Raw genomic sequence first — 22941 nt, forward strand, 5'->3', positions numbered from 1 at the left:
TTTAGTGCTTACGTAGGGCATGTCTTAGCATTTTCTACATTTTTGAATGAAGAGTGGAGTCAGGACTTCACTTTTTAGCTTAGGTTGGACTGAAATTGCTATGCAGCCAGGGTTGGCCTCAAACTCACATTTTTCCTAATTCATCAGCCTAAGTGACTAGATTCTGGGTATGTACCTCAATACATAGATTGTCGTTTTCAGAAGTAAACAAATATGTGTCTCCCAAAGCCCCTAAAATATGGTATGTGGATTGTTTTTTTTCTAAGCCTTCAGTACTTCCTTAAGCAATGTTTCAGTGAAGGTCAGGTCTGGGGACGTGACATTCGGCTAACATGGAGATAAAAGACCATAGGTAACAACTGAGTTTACCGTGTTCTTGGGACTTTGAGGCTCCCTTCCAAAGGGCACAACATTCTATTCTTCTTTATCTATGAATAACAGAACAGTTGCCCACAAACCCCCTATTATAACCACAGCAGCACAGCTGCTATGACTTACATCCTTTTGGCCATTGAAATGAATCAGAGCTCTCAGACTTTCTTTTAATTTTCTATCTCCTTTTATCCTCAGCTGGAGCCATAGTTTGGCTTTTTATGAAGTTACAAGTAACATGAAAATTCCATCCTTCTTCCTCAGTTTTCCTTTATAATGTTTCTTAAGTCATCAAGGAGCTACACTTGCTACATAGAGATTTCTCTATCTACATGCACTAAGATTTATATCACTCAATAACCACTTTCACGTTCATTATTTCATTTCTTGGCTACAGTTTTGCTGTTTTTCAAGTCATAAAACAAGCTACTCTAATGTTAAGTCTGAGTCAGGGAGCAAGGGAGGAGTTTGAGACATGATAAGTATTCTTCAAATGACTCTCATGCAGACTGCTTTATTCTCTGAGATGAATAAAGGACTAGTTAAAGCTAGAATTGGGAAAATGGGACTAGAGATGGGATGACTATCTCTATAAGTTCTGAGTTCTACATCATTGGAGAATAAGCAGAACTAGAATTCCTCCATGGTGGGACATTAGAATACAGACTCCAAGCGTCAGAAAACAGCGAGGCATCATAAACGTGATGTTATTTTTTCAAACCCATGGAATCTATAACGTGTCTGAACGTGGAGATAAACTATGAGGAAATGGCTGTGAAGTGATTAGATTCTCACCTGCAGGTCTACCACTCAAACCAAACTTTACCCACTGTAAACCCATACTACAGTCCCTATTCCTGGGGGAGATTTAATGCCTAAGATACACAGGTCTTGTTTACCAATTTGAAGGCTTAGTTTGGTTTCTTTGTCTGCTCCCTATGCTTACATCATTTCAAAAAGCGCATGCTGTTTCAAGTAAACAATTAGGGAAAGAATGGAAAAATTCTGATCTACAGATTGCAAATAGTCATAAAATGAGCCCTTTAAATTTGAAATGAAAGGTCTTCTCCTGCATTCGTGCTCCCTGCTGTCTCTTTCATCTTTAATTCATTAAGTGCAATTCACTTAGTGCTGAATACCACTTGCAACTGATGAGCTGACAGAGCCTAGCCCACTTAGATTCAAACTTCTTCTGCATTTGCAGGTCCCTGTGGTGTTGGGCAACCTGCTGCTCTGCTCAAGGTAGAGAAAGCTTAATATACACAACTTAGTATATATCGTGTTTCGTGGTTGCAGGAAATCTTGTAAAAGGCACACAGTAGTAGTCCTTCTCAACCTTGTGGGACCAAATGACTCTTTCACGAGGGTCTCCTATCAGATATCCTGCCTATTAGAGATTTACCTAATGATTCCTGACATCACAGTTACGAAGTAGCAACAAAAATAACTTTGTGTTTAGGGGTCAGCACAACAGGAGGAACTGTATTGCAGGGCTGCAGCATTAGAGGGTTTGAGAACCACTTGATTAGAGAGATCTTACAAATGAAGAATTGAGACTCAAGAAACAGAAATTGGTTTGAGTCCTGTTTATGGGCCACTCTACTATGGTCTAATTCCAGGCCCTTACTAGTTAGTCTTTTTGTCCTCACAAAGCTTTGATTGGGAGAGAGTAAGCTATACAGAGATTATATGCTCCATGACAATCAAGAACGGCATTCTGTTATTTCATAGCTGGTAACATCTCACATACATGTAGAGTATTTTGTGTATTCTAATTATCTTACTACTATTTCACTCTTTGATAAGCTATGAAGTTGGTAAGGCACGGCAGCCTCGTTCAATCCAACTCAATAAAATAAGGAGAATGTAAGTCTGTAAGAAAGTGATGGGAATATTTTGATGCAAGTTGGGTGTCGGGAGGAAGGAATGGGTATGGGTATTATTAACATACAGTATATACATGTATGACATTTTCAAAGAAAAAAAGAAAAAAAAGTGTTTAAAGGACCACAATTATTTGATGTTAGATTTGGAATTAGAATCATCAGCATGTGTATTTAACACAACTGTGCCCTTGGAATTAGTTTTCAATGGTGTTTGGTTTTGTTTTTTTTTTAATCTGGAAGTTTGAAATGAGATACTTTGAATCAAAATCCCAATCTCACTTAACCCAGACTATGAGACCTTTAACAATTTACCCCTGTGAGCCTTAGTTTTCACATTTGTAACATCTGTGTTGCTAAGAGAGTAATATCTCACATATAGCTGAGGCAATATCATATGTACAATTACTGGCATTTAGTAGACATCAACATTTGCAACATTTACAGCATTGTATTTTCTGTACACACTGGGAATTTGCTGTCCAAAAATCCTTGTCACCAGCATCTGTTTCTATCTGGAGATCTGTATTGTTGTGGAAAGGTAATTGTGCCCATCTCCAGATGTGCAGCAAGAACGGCTTAATATAAGTCATTTAACATATTACTTGCCCACATATTTCTCCATTGCAATATTTGTATCACTTGTAATGGATTATTAAACATCTATATCTCTTATTAAACTATAAGATAAAAGAGAGAAAAATCCAACTTCATCATTATATCCCCAGAACACAACATCCTTCTTTGTATAAACAGAGGCACTCAGTAATTCTCCTTTGAATTTATAACATTTGTCCATAGTAGCCATAGACACAACTAGATATTGCAGAGCTGGCTCTACTGCTCCTATCCACTATGTAGATCATCTTTTATTCTTTGCTAAAATGAGCAGAAAATCCATCTATGTACCAGTGCATCTAAAATGTGTTCATACCACAGATGTGTGAATTAACCATACAGAAGTAATGTAGGTAACGAACTGTTGCATTTGGGTTAAAGTTCAGGAGATAAGTTTCCCAACCTTATACTTACTCAGTCACCTTTGGAGAGCAATGAGAAGAAATGTTTTGTTTGGAATGTGTATGTAATTTAGCTTGTACCTATTCCTCTGTTAGAAAAGTTTTCCACTATCCCAGGCCCTAAATCAAGACTGTGTAGAGACTTGGAAAGAAAAGAAATGCAAATAAATGAAGGCAAGAGTTATTTAAAGATATGGCATTTAAAGTTGAGCTTTAGTGAAGATGGGAAAATCACTTACCTCTCATTTATAATTGGGCCTCAAAGTTGAGCAATGGGGAGATTCTGGAGAAAATGAAAACAAAAGGTATAAATAGGTTGGATTTTCACGGTGTTTGACCACCAACAGTAGCAAACCCATTTTTATATCCTTATTATTAGAGCTATCCCCTTTTATATGTTGGCTTTCCTTAGCTCCTTGACATTGAGACAGACAGTGGTTTATGTGTATCTCTGGACCATAGCAGTTGCTTAGATGCTGGCATTATTCTTAGGCATGTTAATGTCCTTAAGCTTCATTTTCATTACTCATAATTAGAGCCTCTATTATCCACCACAGATGGTTGATCATTGTATTTAATAAATCTTTAGTGAATACTTGTTCTGTGCCAGATACTACGTTGGACACTAGGAAACAATAATGAGCCCTCATGAAACATAAGCACTGTAGAACACTGGAATTCATGCATATAAACTTCTTAACTTAGCACTGCTTTATAACATCCAATTAATAAGAGATACCTACTGTTGTAATACTTAAGATATGAGGATATACTAATTAGCACAGGATCCAGAATTAGATTTGGATTTCAATTCTATTTTAATGATATCAACGTCATGTAAAACTCTGAGAATTTAGATATGTTTTAGACTTCATCTATGCCTAAATTTCTTCACCAATAAACTAATAATGGACATAAATTTTTGTAAGATTTGGGATTTAAAACTTATTCTTTCTAAAGGCCAATAACTCTGGTCTGAAAACATTATAAGCTAATCAAGGATAAAATGCATCTCAAACTTATTGAACTTTGCTAATGCAAAAAGGAAAATAAAAGAAAGAATATTGTTAGAAAGACCACAGTCTATGTGCAGATATCGCAGAGATGGACAGTTCATAGGTAGTAAGAATATTGTTAGAGAGACCACTAACAGGTCACAGTCTATGTGCAGATACTGCAGAGATTGGTAGTCCATATGTAGTAAGAATATTGTTAGAGAGACCACTAACAGGTCACAGTATATGTGCAGATACTGCAGAGATTGCAGTTCATAGATAGTATGTAAACATTTCCCTGCTTAGTATCCACCACAGGTGAGAAAACACTGTTATTATACTCACGACCTGTTCTTACAACAGACGAAAGATGCAAACTTTGAACTTCTGACTCAAGGAAGGCCATGGGTTGCTTTTTTCTTTCTAATAAGTTATATTCCAAAAATATCTAAATTTCTATGCATAAGGCTGGCTTAAAATATGTTTTATTGGCTATGTGGTTTGCCAAACTAAAATGAATTTATTTGAAAAGTTTAGTTAATCTTTTTGTTTCTGTTTTTTGGAGACAAGTTCTTTCTCTCTCTCTCTCTCTCTCTCTCTCTCTCTCTCTCTCTCTCTCTCTCTCTCTCTCTCTCTCTCTCTCTCACACACACACACACACACACACTATGTAGCCCCAACCTGCATGGAATTCACTATGTAGACCTGGCTGGCCTCAAGCCTACAGAGAGCCACCTGCCTTTCCCTCCAGAGTGCTTGGATTAAAGGTCTGCACCACACCTAGCCTCAGTGAATGAGTTTTGGCAAACATATGCGTCTGTTTAACACCATGAGACCACCGCATCTGAAGATGATAGATTTCTATTACCTCCAGATTCAGTCATGCTACTTTCAGTTAGTTTACCCATCATTAGTTCCAAGCCGCCATGGATTTACTTTTGGTTTCACTAGGTTGACCTTTTCTCAGCACTTAATATAAGTTATATCATACAGCATGTGGCCTTTTGTGTCTGGTTTCTTTAATGTATAATGTTTTCAAGAGTTCACCCACATTGTGGCACATCTCAATATTCCATTCCCCTTAATTGCCAAAACTATTCAAGTGAATGCATATAATACATTTTATTTCATGTTATTGGTAGAGTTTTTGTCATTTTGTTTTTAGTTTCAGGGAAATTTTGCATAGAGTTCCGGGAGCATACATACATTTTCTTGTTTTCAAATTCATTAAAGTACATTTGACAAGTAAGAATGCTGCGTATTTAAAGTATAACATGATATTTTGATATATGTATGCACAGTGAAATGCTTATTGAAATCATTTCTTTTGATTAAATATATAAAAGATGTTCATGAGATAAGTAAAATGTTTAACTTAAGAAACTACAAGCTGTTTTCTACAGTGGCTGTACCATTTTTCATTCTCAACAGCAGTTTATGATTATTACTATAATGTACCTTATCAATATTTGTCTTTGAACAAATGCTCAGCCTTTATATTTTTTCTGTATTTGTTGTCACAGGTACTTTTGGATGGCATGAGTTGTTTGTTCTTTCTCCTATTCTTTTCTACTATAATATTTGTCATTAATCTATTTTGCTTTTTATAACTAAAACTTTATGTAAAGAACTTTTCAAATGGAATATATTATGCAGTGAGATTAGCCAGATACAAAGTCTATACATGATCTTTTATACAATTAGAAAGTCCTGGAGCTTCACGTTGTCTTTTAAACCTTTACTATGACTTATATTTTATGCATTTATCCACAACAAAAAAATGAATTACATAGCTAAAACTCGATAATCAATTAGCTTCACACCCTCTTTCATGAATTGTGTCTTCACTATCTAGATTTAATCCTTCCTCATTACCTAATGTTTGCTGGGATCCACAAGCGTACACAGTAGATGACAATTGATATTTACAAGGACCACCCACTGGACAAGACATTTTCTGATGGAGGATAAACTCATAAACAACATTTATGGATGCATTGCATATGAGTTCAGATTGATTCTGCCTGTAATTCTATTATGTGAAACCATGACTTCTCCCGTAAAACAGCCATGAGATTTATCCCACAACCTTGGCAGTGTGTTTCTCACTTTTTTGGCATCATTATTCCTGTGTACTGACGGAAGGATGACTTCACCCCACACTGTAATTCTCTTGAATAAAACAATCCCTCGTAGTTCAGCCTTTGTTCCACAAAATGCTGAGAAACTGAGAAGCCTGTTCTCTATAATTAGCTAAGCTGACAGGGCAAATCAGCTATACTGAGAGCCTCGGTGTACGGATCACAAGCTAGACTGTTCACAGATTATACGTAAGGACAAAATCGCAGATGTCTGCTTTGTTAAATCAAGGTTTTTTTAGACACAGAGAGAGCTGCATCACTTGCCAGCTTCTCTAGCCAGGCCCAACTGATAATGGAGACCAGCGGCAACTCCTTAATAAGTCCCTTAGCAATTAACACTCTGCACAAACTTCTAACCTCAGTTTATGGTACAAAATTCAAGGCTCAGCTAACGAGCTGCTTATGCTTAAGTCCTAAAATGTATATGGGTAGCAAGAATTACAATTAACCAATCAACCGAGTGAAGAAGAAAAAGAAAAGTTTCACAGATAGCCCTGAACGCAAGATGGGCTGGCCTCCCAGTCTTGAATAAAAAGGTTGCATGCTTCCCTCCTTGTACTATGGGGCTACATACAGGATGAGAAAATGTATCCTTGGGCTTGTTTAGAATTTTATGACTGTCACTGCTCCCATTAGACACAGCGTGTAGTTTATGAACTAGTCAAACTAGGTACTCATGAGAGACTGGAGGAATGTCAAAGATAAAGAAATCAAAGCTTCTAAATATGTATTTCAAAGCAGGGCAACAGATGAGAACTTCCAAACTCTTTCTCAGCTTGGTTTTCACATTCACAAAGACCTATCAAAAATTGTCCATCTGCCAATGCTTTTTCTATCCAACACCCTCTAGCCTTGATATGGTACTGTATGTTTTTAGAATACTGCTTACTTCAACTGACAGCTTTTTTTTTAATAGAACCATCAGCAGTAATATAACTTTAATTCATCTTCACACTTTAAGACTGTCAAGTCATTCTAACTTCGGTGAGAAAGTGACACTGTAAAGGAAACTGGTTGTAGTGTGCAACCAGACCTTAGGGATTCAGTCTTCGGGGAGTCTTGAAAGTTATGCCAGAGTGACTGCTTCCAAGACACATGATCTCTTATTTTCATTGAAAAAAATTAATTCAAGAAAAAAACAAAATGAAAATATATAAAGATGTCCATTTGGTTCTACAGATAACTCTGTATTATAAAAGAAACAAAACACAGAATCAATATCTTTAGGAATGATTACCATATCAGCCATCAAATGAATTTAAGTTAAAGTAGAGGCAATGTAGTATACTAAGTGACCTTATGTGCATTTGTCATTGATAATGGCAAGACATACAGGACATTTGTATTCTTATATCTTCCACTCTTTCTTTTGCCCAAGTGACTCATTTCATTTTTAAAGTTATATAAAGTAATGGGTTTCATACAATCATTTTCATCTTCAAATGTACTTTCTATGACAACTGACATTAAAATGTGACAAAAGAAAAAATTATCTATCTTATATATCACCTAAAAACCTAAAAACAAGAAGTCCACTTGTTTTATGTTATTCCAGGAAGATAACGACCATATATACTGAGTAAGCTTTACTAATTTTAAAGAAAATACACATTATCACTAATTTTTGACATAGACAATTATAAGTCCTAGAGATTCCATATTCAACAGTGATGGAAGTTGTGATTTTTACTGACTTATTTGGGTATGATCATCACTGAAGAGGACAAGAGAATACTGGAAACCAACCATGACTCCCACAATTAATACAGAATGTTCTTGCAAAAAAAATGTGTTTCATTTTCTGTACAGCATACCCCTGAGTAGTGACAAAGATGTGAGGTTAGTCAGCTAAAATCCATTAAGATCTTATTTGTAACAGTCCAAAAACCAGCATCCTGGGCTGGAACTTAACTGAGTGGTCGATCATGAGCTTATCTGGCATAATGCCTAGAGTTCAATGCCCATCACTAATACATAAATAGTGAACTGTTAGAACTAGGTGTGTAGCTCAGTGGCAAAATGTCTGGTGTGAATAAAGCCCTCTGTTCATCTTACCTAAGAAAGAGCACGCATGAGTCAAGGCCTATTGATGAGGACCTAAAGGAGGTAGACAGGAAGCCAATGGGTTTCCTTTCATGTCTCCGAGTTCCATACAGTCATAGATTTATCCATAGTTAATTATGTTAAAGTTCATTAGCAACAGCTTTCAACATTCCTTGAGTGCTTTGCTTTTTGCTATGGTTTGTCTCACAGATATCCATACATTGAGGGTTGGTTCTCAATATAGTGATGTTAAGGGTGTAGAGCCTTTAAGAGGTGGAGTTAGAGTACAAAGAGATTAGGATTTAGGGGTAATCCTTCGAAAAGGATTAAGAAGATTTTGTGAGACAAGAGTACAGTCACTCAAGAGTAGGTTGCTATTTAAAAAAAAGTAATGCTGTCTTCACTCTCTGTTTCTCTACCTTGCTGAGTACTATATACTACTGCATTCTTTACCACCATGATTCCATATGCTATGATCCTATTGAATCCATCACCACTCTGATTCCATATTCTGTCTTGTGATTTAGGAAAGTAGACACTCACCTGAGGGCAAACAGTGATGTATTATGTAGTTAACATTACAACCACTTAATGATAACTCGAACTAAGTCTGTTTGTTGATATCTGGGGATATCTTTCAACTCCAGGATCATAGTGTAATATTAACTTATAGTCAAGATGAGCAGCAAAAATATAAAGGCAGAAATGATCCAAATAATGATCAAATAGCTATCAAATTACTGAAGAGCTATGGCTTTATCTACAAATTTTTAAAATGGGCTTTTAGCCCACTTAAACAATAATGCTAGAGGAGACCTAAAACATGCTCGGTATGGATGCCAATGAAAGATAACCCATAACAACTTCTACTACTACCATCACTTACAAAGTGTTTATTTTGAGCCTGACTAACACATTCCATTTACATGTATAATTTCATATAGTTATGAAAACAACCTAGTAAAGTCACATTTACTTTACAAAGAAGAAAATGATTTTGAAAGACTAATGGATTTCCTAAAACCTTATATTAAATAAATCACAAAGTTCAAAGTCAAACCCATGTAATTCTGATTGAGAAGTTTCAAAGATTAACAAATTATATTGGACTGCTTAGCCAGATAATATCTGGTAATAACTACACTGGAACTGATTGAAATAATTTATTAATTTGTGGAATTCCCCAAGTTCCCAACTTGTTTTTTTTCTATGATTTGAATGATTTGGTGGACAAAAGTTCATGTGCTGGAACCTTGCTTCCTTGTGTGGTATGGACGAGATGGAGAAACCATGAAGAAATGAAACTAGTGAAAGAGAACTAGGTGATGGGGTTTCTACCTCGTAAGTGCATTGAATCTGGTCTCACAAATTATGTTGAATCTCAAAAGGATTCAGTTTTGTTTTATAAGTTTCAGTTTTCAAAATACAGGGACCCACGTATGTTGTCTGTTAGGTACAGGACCATTACTTTTACTGTTTTTCTGCCGTATTGTGACATATCCAATGAGGCATTCATCCGAGCACTGGTAACATATTTGGATTTTGCCAGCCACTAGAATCATGATTGAAGTAAGCTCCATTATTGAACAAAGTTACTCAAGCTCATGTATTTCATCAAAGGAACAAAAAAACATATTAAGGCAATCTAACTGCATCCTTCAGCCCATTGTATAACATTCTATTACTTCTTAGACTTTTCTACAAAACAAAGTTGTAGTAAGTTGAGTTAGCTTGGGTAGGACAGTAGGAAGAAGCTAATGACCAACAAGAAACAAGTTAAGTGTGATGGTTTGAATGAGAACATCTCCCATAGGCTCATGTGTTTGGTCCCTAATTAGTGGAACTGTTTGTGAATGATCAGAGGCATTGCCTTGATGCAAGAGGTGTGCTACTGGGGTTGGGTTTTGAGGTTTTAAGAGTCCAGGCCGGGCCCAGGGTTTCTCTTTCTGCCTGCTGCCTTCAGATCAGGATATAAAGTTCAAAACTCCTGCTCCAGCGTCAGACCCATTTACTTTCCACTAGGATGATGGTAGATTAACCATCTAAAATTCTAAATAAGCCCCCAAGTAAAGGTTTTCTTTTGCCAGAATTTCCTTAGGCTTGGTATCTCTTCACAGCAATTGAATAGTAAAGTAACTAAGGAAGTAGGATATATAATTGGATTTAATAAATTTGGAAGCTTTTCCATAAAACTTGTTTATCATCTCCATATACTGCAATTAATATGTGAACAACACAAATTATCCTTGTTTTACAGATGACGAAGGCAAAAGAATCCCTCATGGAGGTCAAATGTCCTAAATGCCAACCTTGTATTTGATAGCTAATAAGGACCCTGTGTCTGCCTGTGAGCATCATTGTTTTGCTGCTTTTATCTGAGACATGAGGAAACAGCTAATGTTGGGTCAAGCTGAACAGGGGAGAGGGCTGAAAATTACAAAACACAGCAGACCTGAGTCTATATGCCATGTTTGGGGTGCTAGAGAAATATTACAAACTTACATAGGAAATCCCACAATTTAAGTGGAATATTGTCACCTCTTAAAACTGGAAAAAGAGTTTGGCATCAGGGGTTGCCAAGGGATTTTCTGGTTACTTCAGATAGCCTATTGATTTATACAAATACACATGTAGAATGGAATAACAAATCATATTTGCTTTCAGAAACACTATTTTGTATTCCTGAGAAGACTGGTAATTTTATGAGACCCATTGATTTTTATAAAAGTAACAGAATTTAGTCTTGAGCTCCCATGTCTGTGGCAAGAGGAAGGACTGGCACCTTCAAATACTGAGATCTTTTTGATAGTGAGGAGTAGGCTGAGAAATTTATACCCTCAAATATCTATGCCACTTTCAACTCATCTATTCCATTTTTGTGTTTTATTATTAAGCATCTCTAGTTTGCATAGAGAGGTATTGAATAACATTCATTAAAAAGGAGAAGAAACCTCTGGTATAAGGCTTATAACAAAATAATATGCAAAGAATCAAATATTTGAACATGGTCATCTGATAAATGAACAAAAGGAAGAAACAGAGGATGTGTGTTTAGCTTTAATAACCTAATGAATTATCCTTAGGGGGAAATGCTTAAAAAAATAACTTTAGATCTTTGTTTATGCCTTGCCAGTGATTCTCAAGGTATGTTCATTTGACTCATTTGTGCTCAATTTTTCTGGCTTCCTCCTTCCATTATGCTTTCCTTCAGTTTCCTGGCTGTCACCCTCTGAACTTGCCACTTCGCTGCAACCTCCCTGTCTCACACCAAGAATGAGCTCAACTGCAAAGGAAGCCAATTACCAGTGATGTGTCATGAAGGCATGGGCGTTGTTAGTAATCACTATCCACTTCCTTCATGCTATTTTGAAATTACATTTTCCTACGATGAAGACAGTAATGCTATTTCCTGAAACCCTTGGGAAGAATAGTGACTATACAAAAGTTGTAACAATCACAGATGCTTCATAAAATGCTGTTTTCTCCTTTGGAAAATGACTGGGTGCAGAGCTGACATTCAATTTGAATAATTTCTGAAGATCACAAAAATGTGCAAAGGACTGTGAGTATAGAGGGATGCTAGGTGGTGGTGTGTCGATGATGTCATGGCTAAAGGTTATTGTAGCTGGTGCAGAAAGGAACCATGGTGCTGGACATGGTGCTATAGCCAACACTCCTAGCACCCAAGAATCCTAGCAATGTTTTACTTAAAAGTCATAAAGTAGAATATTAGAGACCATCCTGAGGTACATCTGTTTCCCAGCTAAAAAATAAGGTGACTCATGGTAATAAGTGCCCAGAAGATAAGAAATAAGTTCCTAAAATTCTAAGCTTTACTTCTGGTTTCTAATCTTCATGCAACAAGCTTAAAAGTAACTGCTCAGTCCCCAAAGCAAAGTACACATTTGAACAAAATGGAAAAACCAGAGCTGTTCTTAAAATAGAACAGAACATTATGGTCCAGTGTGAACGAACAACTGAGTCTCCAGTTTAAGTGTCAAAGAGACAGACAGAGAGACTAGCTTACCTACTAGCTCACCAAAGTAGAAATTCATGAGCTTTCACAAGAGACAATCTAGAGAAAGGAAAACCTGAGTTACAAGTTCCTAAGTTACCCGTGGGTCCAAGTGGACAAGAATGAGTTAAGAACTTTTGGGACGTTCAGTATTAGGGCATTCACAGTCTTTTGTGTGGTTCACTCCAGCAATGCCTCAAGGTTCTCACAGAGAAGATCAGAGAAAAAATATTCTGCTGTTATCAGCATGTGGAGAGGGAAAGTAACCATTATGAAATCCAGCAGAGCGTCCTGCTTTTCTTAACAAGAAATGCCGCAAGGAGAAAATATTTAATCAAAACCTAATTCAGTGTATTTTTTATCAGCACTTAACTTTCCTAGGCTACTGGCCATACAGAAACCCAGGTCTCTCCAGACCTCTATGTATGTAAAGGTAAATATCCTATTGTAGTCCTCCCTGACATTTGATGTAAAGGAAGAGAGACATCCAACTCTAGCCCCCCAGTTGTTATTTCTCATATAAAGGGTAAACAAAAACTTGAGAAGCATTTGTCATATTCACTTGCCATAGGTAGAAGCTTGCCAAAAATTGGGTACTACTTCCTAAACGATGGAATGTTTCACCTTCCCATACCATATCAGTACTTACAAAAGGGCTTTTAATTTCAGTTGATTTTGTTTTCTTTTCACAATACATGTGCAAAGCAGAATAAAAAGCAAGAAAAGCAATGTGAAGACCTCAAACACACCAGAACCAGTAAGATGTGCCCAAACCTAAATTGAATAAAAATTCTGCTCCTGTCTGTGCATGTGACATGACTAGTTGTGTCTAGTTCCTTCTTTATTATCCCTGTTTAAAGGACCTGGAATTGGGAGTTACAGTAAGTCATTTATAACTTAGGTTGATTTTTGTTAGAGTATTTTATCATAGCAACAAAGATGAATATAGAATAATATTTTATAATTATATCTATTACTTATAGAAAACTATAAAAACAATCATTGATAAAAGATCATTAAAAAGCAAAAAGCAAAACAAACTATGATTCATATACCAAGGACTTTATTGGAAAAGGAGACATATAAAAACAAGAACATCTTGGTAATGTAAACAGGAATAGAAACTCTAAAGTGTGTTAAATAGAAATATGCTGGGCGGTGGTGGTGCACACTTTTAATCCCAGCACTCAGGAGGCAGGCGGATCTCTGTGAGTTTGAGGACAGCCTGGTCTACAGAGCTAGTTCCACAGCAGCCAGTGCTGTTACACAGAGAAACATTGCCCCCCCCCCCGAGAAAAAAATGAAAATAGAAATGTTACAGATGTATAACAATGTTTCTCATATTCAGAATCATGTCAATGAGTAAACTAAATAAGTTCATCTTATCCAGCAAGAGAGTAAAACAGTGGCTATGAGAAGGTGAGAAGACTTTTCAGATGGTAGGGTGGAGGCAAGATGGCTAACAGATACTGCGGTGCAGTCGAATAGAACACATAATTACTAAAAGAAGGAAGAGGAAGAGGAGGAGGAGGAAGAGGAGGAGGAAGAAGAGGAGGAGGAGGAGACATAACTGCCAATGCTTGGTAGCACAATGAGGTAATTATGGTTGATAACTAATTTAATATATGAAAATAGCTAGTAGGCAAATGCTCCAATGTCCCAACACAAGATATGGAAAATATTTAAGCTGATACCAAAGTACCTTACCCTAGTTTTTATATGTTATGTAGACACATTCAAATACCATATTTTACACCACTACATATATAGTATATATAAGAAGGAATAAGTGAAGACACACACACACAAATACACATATATATTTGCTTGTATATATATATATATATACTATTTTATGTCAGAAATAAAATTAATTTAAAAATACACTGCATCCCTAATGAAGAATCTCTTTGTTAGGCTAATTAAATTAATGCACTAGGCAAGGTTGCGGAAGAAGTCTATAAATTTGTTTGTATGTTTATAAAGCAAAGAGGAAAGGGAATCAGCAGTTTCCCTTTGCTCCAGAGGGTGGTCCCATACATATGTTCACTAATTGGACTTACTGGATTATCAAAAATAATAGTAAAATAAGGATATGTGGTGCAGGAGAACTGTCTGCATTCTGTCAATCATGTTTTAAATAAACACTGATTTGCCAGGCAGATAATATAGGCGGGAAAACCAGACAGGAAATAGAAATGATGTAATGAGAACAGGAGAATTCTGGGAAGGAGGAAGTTGATTCCTCCCACTCCTACCCAGATCACTGAAGCAGCAGGAAGTGATCTGCCCCACTGAAAAAGGTACTGAGCCACATGGCTAACAGATCAGAATAATGGGTTAATATAAACTACAAGAACTAATAAGTAGCCCGACCTAATGGGCCAATCAGCTTTATAACTTATGGAGATCTCTGTGTGATTTTCTTTGGAGCTAAAAAGTTGTGGGGAACTGGGCAGGACAGAAACACAAACAAGCAGGACCCTTCATGTTACAGATATGAAGTTGGAAAGGGGTTCATGTTAGAGAAGACTTGACAGGAACTAAACAGGGGAAAATGAGGGTGGATATGTTCATGTTTCCTTGTGTCCTAGCATGGAATTACCAAAAAAAAAAATGCAAGAAATCAGAACAGATAATACAAGGACTACATATAAAATGGGAAAATAAGCAAGAAGGAAGATGAATAATAAGAATTGGTAATTCCCCCCCCCCAAAAAATAATGTCAGGCATTAAACAAAGATCTAGTAAGCATAAAGATCAATAATTAGGAAAATTACTTCCTCCAAAATTAAAATAATTTTCTGATATGAGGACGTATTATTTTTTAATTTCATATAAATATTTTTAACGAGGGGGCAATTTATATTTATACAGTGGCAAAGGTAAGAGTCATAAAAGAATTTTCACAAAATATGGAATCAAATATATAGTGCTAAGAGAAAAAAATCTACTAATCTAGAATGTAGTCCCTGTGAAAGCATCCTTCTAAACTGAAGGAAAACATCACAAAATATATTATCAGTAGACATACTTGGCCAGAAAGTGTTAGAGAAAAGGAGAATGCTATTAGTCAGAAGGAATAAGTGATGATTACATAAAGTCAAATTTTACTTTATTGCTCAGGTCCATGTATTTGCTTATGTGCATTTGCATAGGAACTATGATAGAAAGAGTGGGAAAAAGCAATTGGGATAGTTACAATACTTTCTTATTATAAAGTACTAAAGTTATACTTTTTTAAGACAATGAGCTAGTCTATGATAAATTAAATATTACAATGATACATACACATGACATTACAAATTCATCAGAACCCATAGAGTGTTCAATACCAAGTGAGAAGTTTAATAAAAATTTGGAGGAATTGGGTGATAATGATGATGTAAGTCTATTGATCATAACAAATATGCCCCTGCAGTAAGGGATGCTGACAGTGGAGGATATACGCAGACAGGATGTATATAGGACATCCCTGTACTTCTTGTTAAGTTCTATTATAAACCTCAAACTATTTTGGAAACTAAAGTACATTAGTGATCATTAGGTAAACCCATTTTTTAAAAAAAAACATTATAAGATGTCATCTTGCACAGTTAGGATGATTACTGCTAAAAATGCAAAAATTAACAAAGGTTAGTAATGGAAAGAAAGGATTTTGTATAGTTAAGCCAAAATGAAAAGTGACACCATGGTTGTACAGAAAGGACAAAATATCAGACTAAAAGAAGATATAGAAGTATAGCTCAGTAGAGAGTGTTTATCTAGCTTTGCAGCCCCAGTTTTTATCTTGGACACTTTATCTTCAGAAACAAAAATAGAATTACTACTTTACCAACTGTCCTATTTTTGAGTATATAGCCAAACGAATAAAATAAGCATGTTAAAAAATCTAAATACTGTATTCATTGCAGCACTAATTATAATTCCATCATAATTGAATCAATAGACTTGTATATTGGTGAAAGGAGGAAAGAGCCATGAAAGATGAGGGAATCTTGTCATTTTGGCAAAAAAGTACAGAACTAGAGGATCTATGGCATACAAAACTGAGTGGGCACAAGGACACAAATATGGCATGTTTTCATTCACAGGGAAGCTGAAAAGGTTCATCCTGTGGGTGAGAATATAGTGATTATCAGCAGCTAGGAGAGGAAGCAGGTGGGCGAACAGAAGAAGGAAGTTGATTAATGGGTGATAAAATTCAGTTGGAAAGAACAAGAATTCTAAGGTAACTATATTTTACAGCAATTTGTTTTCAATTTTACATAGCTACAGGACAGAAATTTGGAGATTACTAACAAAAATGATAAGAAGTACAAGTTATCATAATTTGATGATTCTAAATTGCATATCTATATTAAATCATCACAGTGTATTTATCTACATGTACAATTATATGTCTCAACAAAGATTAAACATCCATCCTACATAAAATATATTATTTTTAAAAAACAGTAAACAAATATATTTTAATGTACTTTTTTTTATTTTTGCCTAACTGCTTAATATGATAGGAGAAAACAAAACCAAAGCAGTTGAAAGCCTTTTTCTAGGTGAGCATAATGACATTAGTGCTTTTAAGTTTCTTTTCACATGGTGACATTTTATTACATTGTTGCCCAGCCTGTTTCAGACTGGTTGCAATCTTAGTAAAACTGTGGACATGGAAGATCCCCATCCTGGGCAAGGATCCAAAAAGTTCATTAGCCACAACCTCACAATGGGACAGCTGCCAAAATATTTCTTTGCAACCCCCTCACACAATGAGAATCAACCTTTATGTTTTTAATGAGGATTTTGCAATGGCTATGAACTTTTCTGTATCTTGAAGTCAAAAGGATGAATCAGATTGTGTGCAGACAGATCAAGGAGAATGCCTAAATAGAAATAATTATGTTAAAGTCACAGATCTTTACAGATATTAACAGAGATCATGTTATTTGTTACCTTGTCAACTTGTGTCTATTAACAATACTGAATCAACACACTCCATAATGTGCCTTTGGTGCAGGAGGTCCTTCTTTCTGTGTGTTGCTTGTATTGGTTAATGAATAAGAAACTGCCTTGGACTGATAGGGCAGAATTTAGGTAGGTGGAGAAGACAGAACTAAATTCTGGGAGGAAGAAAGCAGAGTCAGGAGATGCTATGGACCTGCCGGCAGAAATAGACAGGCTGAGACTTTACTGGTAGGCCAAGACCTCGTGGTGATATACAGATTAATAGAAATGAGTTAAATTAAGATGTAAGAATTAGCCAATAAGAAACTAGAGCTAATGGGCCAAGCAGTGATTTAATTAATACAGTTTCTGTGTGGTGATTTTGGGGCTAATCTAGCTGGGCAGCCCTGGCAAACAAGAGGCCTGGCCTTCCTTGCAACATGTCTTAGCATTGTTATGACTGGACTTGAGACAATTTATATTTTTTACTTTATAGGAAATCTATAAATAGGGAGTCCCAGTTAGATACATAATTCCTTTTGTATTTTCATGACAGATAATCATTATTCCATGAGGGAAGTGTGTAAAATTAGCTGCAACACTGGATAAATAAACTATGAGCTGGTTATTGCAATAGGTACTAACCACTGAGATTTAGAAGAAGGACCTGGGCAGAGATGTATAAAAAAATTGAACTGATATAACTCAAGGTCATGATGCAAAATTGGGGATTTTACAAAAGAGAGATAATAAATAAGCAATGTCCCAGAACTTGGGCAGGAAGTCAATTAATCCCTGTACTGGTTTAAATCAAAGAGCAATGTGAACCTAGAAAACGTATGTGGTGTACTGTCTTTTTTCAAATATTGCTTCATCCATCCATCCATTCATTCAAGATCATTTTTCTAAAAAATTAAGGAATCCTAGCCAGGTGGTGGTGGTGTAGAGTTTTAATACCAGTACTCAAGGAGGCAGAGACAGGTAGGTGAATCGCTGTGAGTTTGAGAGTTTGAGAACAGCCTGGTCTACATAGCAAGTTCTAGGACAGCAGGGCTGTTATATAGAGAAACCTCGTCTTGAAAAAACAAACAAACAAAAGCAAAGGAAAGAATATGGAATCCTTTGATAATATATGTGGAACTCTGAAAATGAAGGCTATAGTTTGAAAATCACTTGGCACAGAGTTTAACCAGTAAATTTTATGACAATCTGCTTCAGTGAGTTAAGGATTAAAGACTTAGGGATATTCGGCAAATCGCTATGCTTTCTTGCATGTAAGACTAAAGTCTATTAATCAAAACCAGCCAGCTAGTCTATGATTGAACTACTTGGTACGCGATGAAGAATGAATCAATCCATTATTTGGTAATTTGTAAGGTTTCCAGGGTAAAAATCAGATACCCTCTCTGATAGCAAAATAAAGCAACAGAAAAGCTTGCTCATAATCACCTATTCTAAGCAACATTTTTGTCAAATGTAATTCTACTTGGCAGTCTATTATTTATTATTATTATTAAATAACAGCAACAAAGGATGAATCAAACAATTCACTGGTAGCTAATATAGGCATTACTATATGATACACATAGGAAGATGAAATTCTGAGAACATTAATAGAAAAAAGGGTTGCAGACAGAATAAGCCCAGTTCTCCTTAACCACAGTACAATATTGTACTAGTTCATTCAGTTCACCCTTCCACAGAAGAGGACTAAAAAGAAATGAGTCTCTGGAGCAGTCTCCACCAGTAGGCAAGCCGGTGAGAGAACTGCCTTCAGGCTGTGTCCCAACCCTTACCAACCATGGGACTCTGTCCCTCCAAGACCCACTACCACCCAGTCCCATGTACCTGAACATCCTCCTCATAGCCAGCTCTCCCCATCAACCCAGAATACTAGATAGGCACAAGTGCCAACCACAGCAGTTAGATAAACAGGTAAGTGATTGCCTCTCTACTGGATTGCCCCAAAGTCCAGACCCTAACTAAATCCCACGGAAAACCCTGTGTCCCTTCCCCTCCTAACTCAGCACCAGCAAGGCAACGGGGCCCTGGCCCTGCTCTAGTGTCATCTCCACCAGCCTGCAAGCAGGCACCTGAATACCCTCTCTGTGGCCACTCCTCCCCTGCAACTCCTACAAATGACATAGGCACAGATGTAAACCACACCACTTTGAAGAACAGGCACTGGTACAAGACACACTAGTTGGAAGAACAGAAGAGTAAACACCAGTGTAAAAATACATTCAACAACCAAAAGACCAATATGGTACTACCACAACTCACTGATCCTCCAACAGCGAGACCTGAACATTCCAATGCAGCTGAAACACAAGAAAATGAACTTAAAAGTAACTTTATGAACTTAAAAGTAACTTTATGTAGATAATAGAAGCTCTTAAAGAGGAAATTAAAAATTCTCTTAAAGAATTTGAGGAAGAGACAAACAAAAATTTGGAAGAAATGGAAAAAATCCTTTAAAGAAAGCCAAGAAAAAACATCAAACAAGTGAAGGAAATGGTTCAAGACCTGAAAATTGAAATAGAAACAATAAAGAAAACACAAGCCAAGAGAATTCTGGTAATGAAAAATCTGGGGAAGCAATTGGGGACTACAGTTATAAGCATGACCAACAGAATGCAGGAGGAGGTGGAGAGAGAATCTCAGTTGTTGAAGATAAAATAGAAGAAATAGATTGATCAGTCAAAAAAAAATATTGTACTCAATAAAATCTTAACAAAAACATAGAGGAAATCTGGACACAATGAAAATACAAATCCAAGAATAATAAGGATATTCAACAAAATTATAGAGGAAAACTCTCCCAACCTAAGAAAAAACATGCCTATAAGGTACAAGAAGCTTACAGAACACCAAATAGACTAAATAAAAAAAAGTTCCCTCACCATATAATAATCAAATCACTAAACATACAGAATAAAGAAAGAATTTTAAGAGCTGCAAAGGAAAACGTCCAAGTAACATATAAAGGCAGACCTATCAGAATAAAACCCAACTTCTCAATGGAAACTCTTTTAAAAGTTAGAAGATCCACTAGGGGACCATGAATGCCAGGCCAGACTACTATATGAAATAAAACTTTCAATCACCATAGATGGAGAAAAGAAAATAATTCTTGACAAAATAAAATTTAAACAATATCTAGTCACAATTTCAGCACAACAGAAAGTACTAGAAGCAAAACTCCAATCCAAGGAACTCAGCTACATACACGAAAAAAAAAATGGGTAATAGATAATCTTACAACATTAAAAACCCAAAGAAGGGAAACACAAACACTACCACCACCACTAAAACCAAAGAGGAATTAACAATCACTGATCAATAACATCTCAAAATTAATGGACTCAATTCTCCAATAAAAAAGGCACAGGCTAAAAGAATGGATACAAAATCAGGATTTATCCTTTTGCTGCATACAAGAAAGACACCTCTATTTCAAAGATAGAAATTACCTTAGAGTAAAGAGTTGGGAAAAGATTTTTCCAATTAAATGTATTTAAGAAGCAAGCTGGTGTGGCTATCTAAATATTGAACAAAATAGATTTTAAACTAAAGTTAATTAAAAGATATGGAGAAAGACATTTCATATTTACCAAAGGAAAAAAACCTATCAAGTCTCAATTCTGAATATCTAGACCCCCAAATACAAGGACACCCATATTTGTAAATGAAACATTACTAAATCTTAAGTCACACATCAAACCCCATACGCTAATATTAGGAGATTTCAACACCTCGCTATCACCACTAGACAGGTCTGCCAGACAGAAACTTAACAAAGATATAAAGGAACTAACAGGCATTGTGATTCAAATGGGCTTAACAGACATCTATAGAACATTCCACCCAAACACAAAAGAATATACCTTCTTCTTAGAACTTCATAGAACCTACTCTAAAGCTGACCACAAACTCAGTCATAAAGCCTTTCCTAACAGATACAAAAAACTGGAATAACTCCTTGTATCTTACTAGACAGGTTAAAGTTAGAGTTCAACAACAATGCAAGAAAGCTATAGAAAATCTACAAACTCATGGAAACTGAACACCTCTCAACTGAATCACCACTTGGTCAAGGATGATATAAGGAAATAAATTAAAGACTTCCTAGAATTTAATGAAAATGAGTTGACAACATACCCAAATTTCTGAGACACTATAAAAGCAGTGCTAAGAGGTAAAGGTCATAACACTAAGTGCCTATATAAAGAATTCACACAAGCGACTTAAAAGAAGCAAACTCACCCAGGAGAAGTAGATGACTGGAAATAATCAAACTCAGGGCTGAAACCAATAAAATTGAAACAAAGAGACGAAAACAAAGTATCAGTGAAACAAAGAGTTGGTTCTTTGAGAAAATAAATAAGATAGACAAATCCTTATCCAAACTAACCAAAAGGCACAGAGACAATATTCAAATTAACAAAATCAAAAATGAAACAGGGGACATGACAAGAGACTCCAAATGAAATTCAGAGATTCGTGATGTCATACTTCAAAAACCTTTACTCCACAAAATTAGAAAATTTAGAGGAACTGGACAATTCTCTGTAGCTGAGTGGTATTAGATTATTACATGTGTATTTGCTACAGGAGCTTGTGGTCTCTGATGTTCACCATACCTCAATTTATAAATACATCTGTAGTGCGATGTGAATTAACTCCAAAATTGATCCCAAACCTCAAAGAGGTCCCTGGAATCAATTGGTAATGTCTTACATGGGATCATGAATAGGGAGGGTAGCAGGTAGGCTAAGTATCTGCAGGAAGTCAATGCAAAATCATCAGATAAAAAGGCAGCTTTACAGAAGAGTCAGCTGGGTTGAGCTGCCATGAATAATGGATTGGTACATTTTATTGATAAATTCTGATTATACTGCGTGAGGAAAGAATCTATGTTGAATATGAGCAATTTTTTTCAAAGAAATAAGTTCAAGGTCATCCTTGACTATATAATAAGTCTGACCAGTCTGAGGTGCCTGAAATCCCGTATTTTGAAAAATAAGTAACAAACAGAGAAATTTTGAACTTTCATTATAACATCCCATTGACATTCTATGTGAGGCTCATGTTGCACTGAACCCACAAACTTAAACTCTAGAAATGTCCTACAGATCACTAAACTCTCCATTCTGTGCTGGCTTGTCCTCTTGGTTTAGCTTATTTTTCTTAGCTCATTAGGGATTTTTCCATTCTCCTCCAGTTCCACAGAAAGATCCATTTCCTGTGATGTTGCTCAGGAAGGAAAAGAAAACAGCAAGCCAAATAAATACACCACACCAAAAAAAAAAAAAAAACACCAAATGAAATAAATACATCACGCCAAACAAATATACCAAACCTAAGAAAGAAAATAAACTCCATTATAGAGTTGCTGCTTTGGACTCAGTATGTCACTTAATTTTTTGATTGGATTTTTTGAGTCAAAAGGTCATTAATTTGGACATTCAACTGTTAGTGTATATTGTTTTTATGTTCTTGAATAGTTTCCTAAAAATGAGGATGTAAAG

General features: G+C 36.0%; 1 protein-coding gene across 1 annotated transcript in view; it reads right to left on the reverse strand.

The window, feature by feature from the left end:
- Rtl4 (retrotransposon Gag like 4) overlaps positions 1-22941 on the reverse strand; it is a 378737-nt gene that overhangs the window by 9038 nt on the left and 346758 nt on the right. The window contains exon 3 of the mRNA XM_075958175.1: positions 3514-3557. The gene's annotated coding sequence lies outside the window, so the exon portion shown is untranslated. The remainder of the gene's footprint in view (positions 1-3513; positions 3558-22941) is intronic.

This window comes from Microtus pennsylvanicus, chromosome X (genome assembly GCF_037038515.1).
Source record: "Microtus pennsylvanicus isolate mMicPen1 chromosome X, mMicPen1.hap1, whole genome shotgun sequence".
In the NCBI taxonomy this organism is placed as follows: Eukaryota; Metazoa; Chordata; class Mammalia; order Rodentia; family Cricetidae; genus Microtus; species Microtus pennsylvanicus.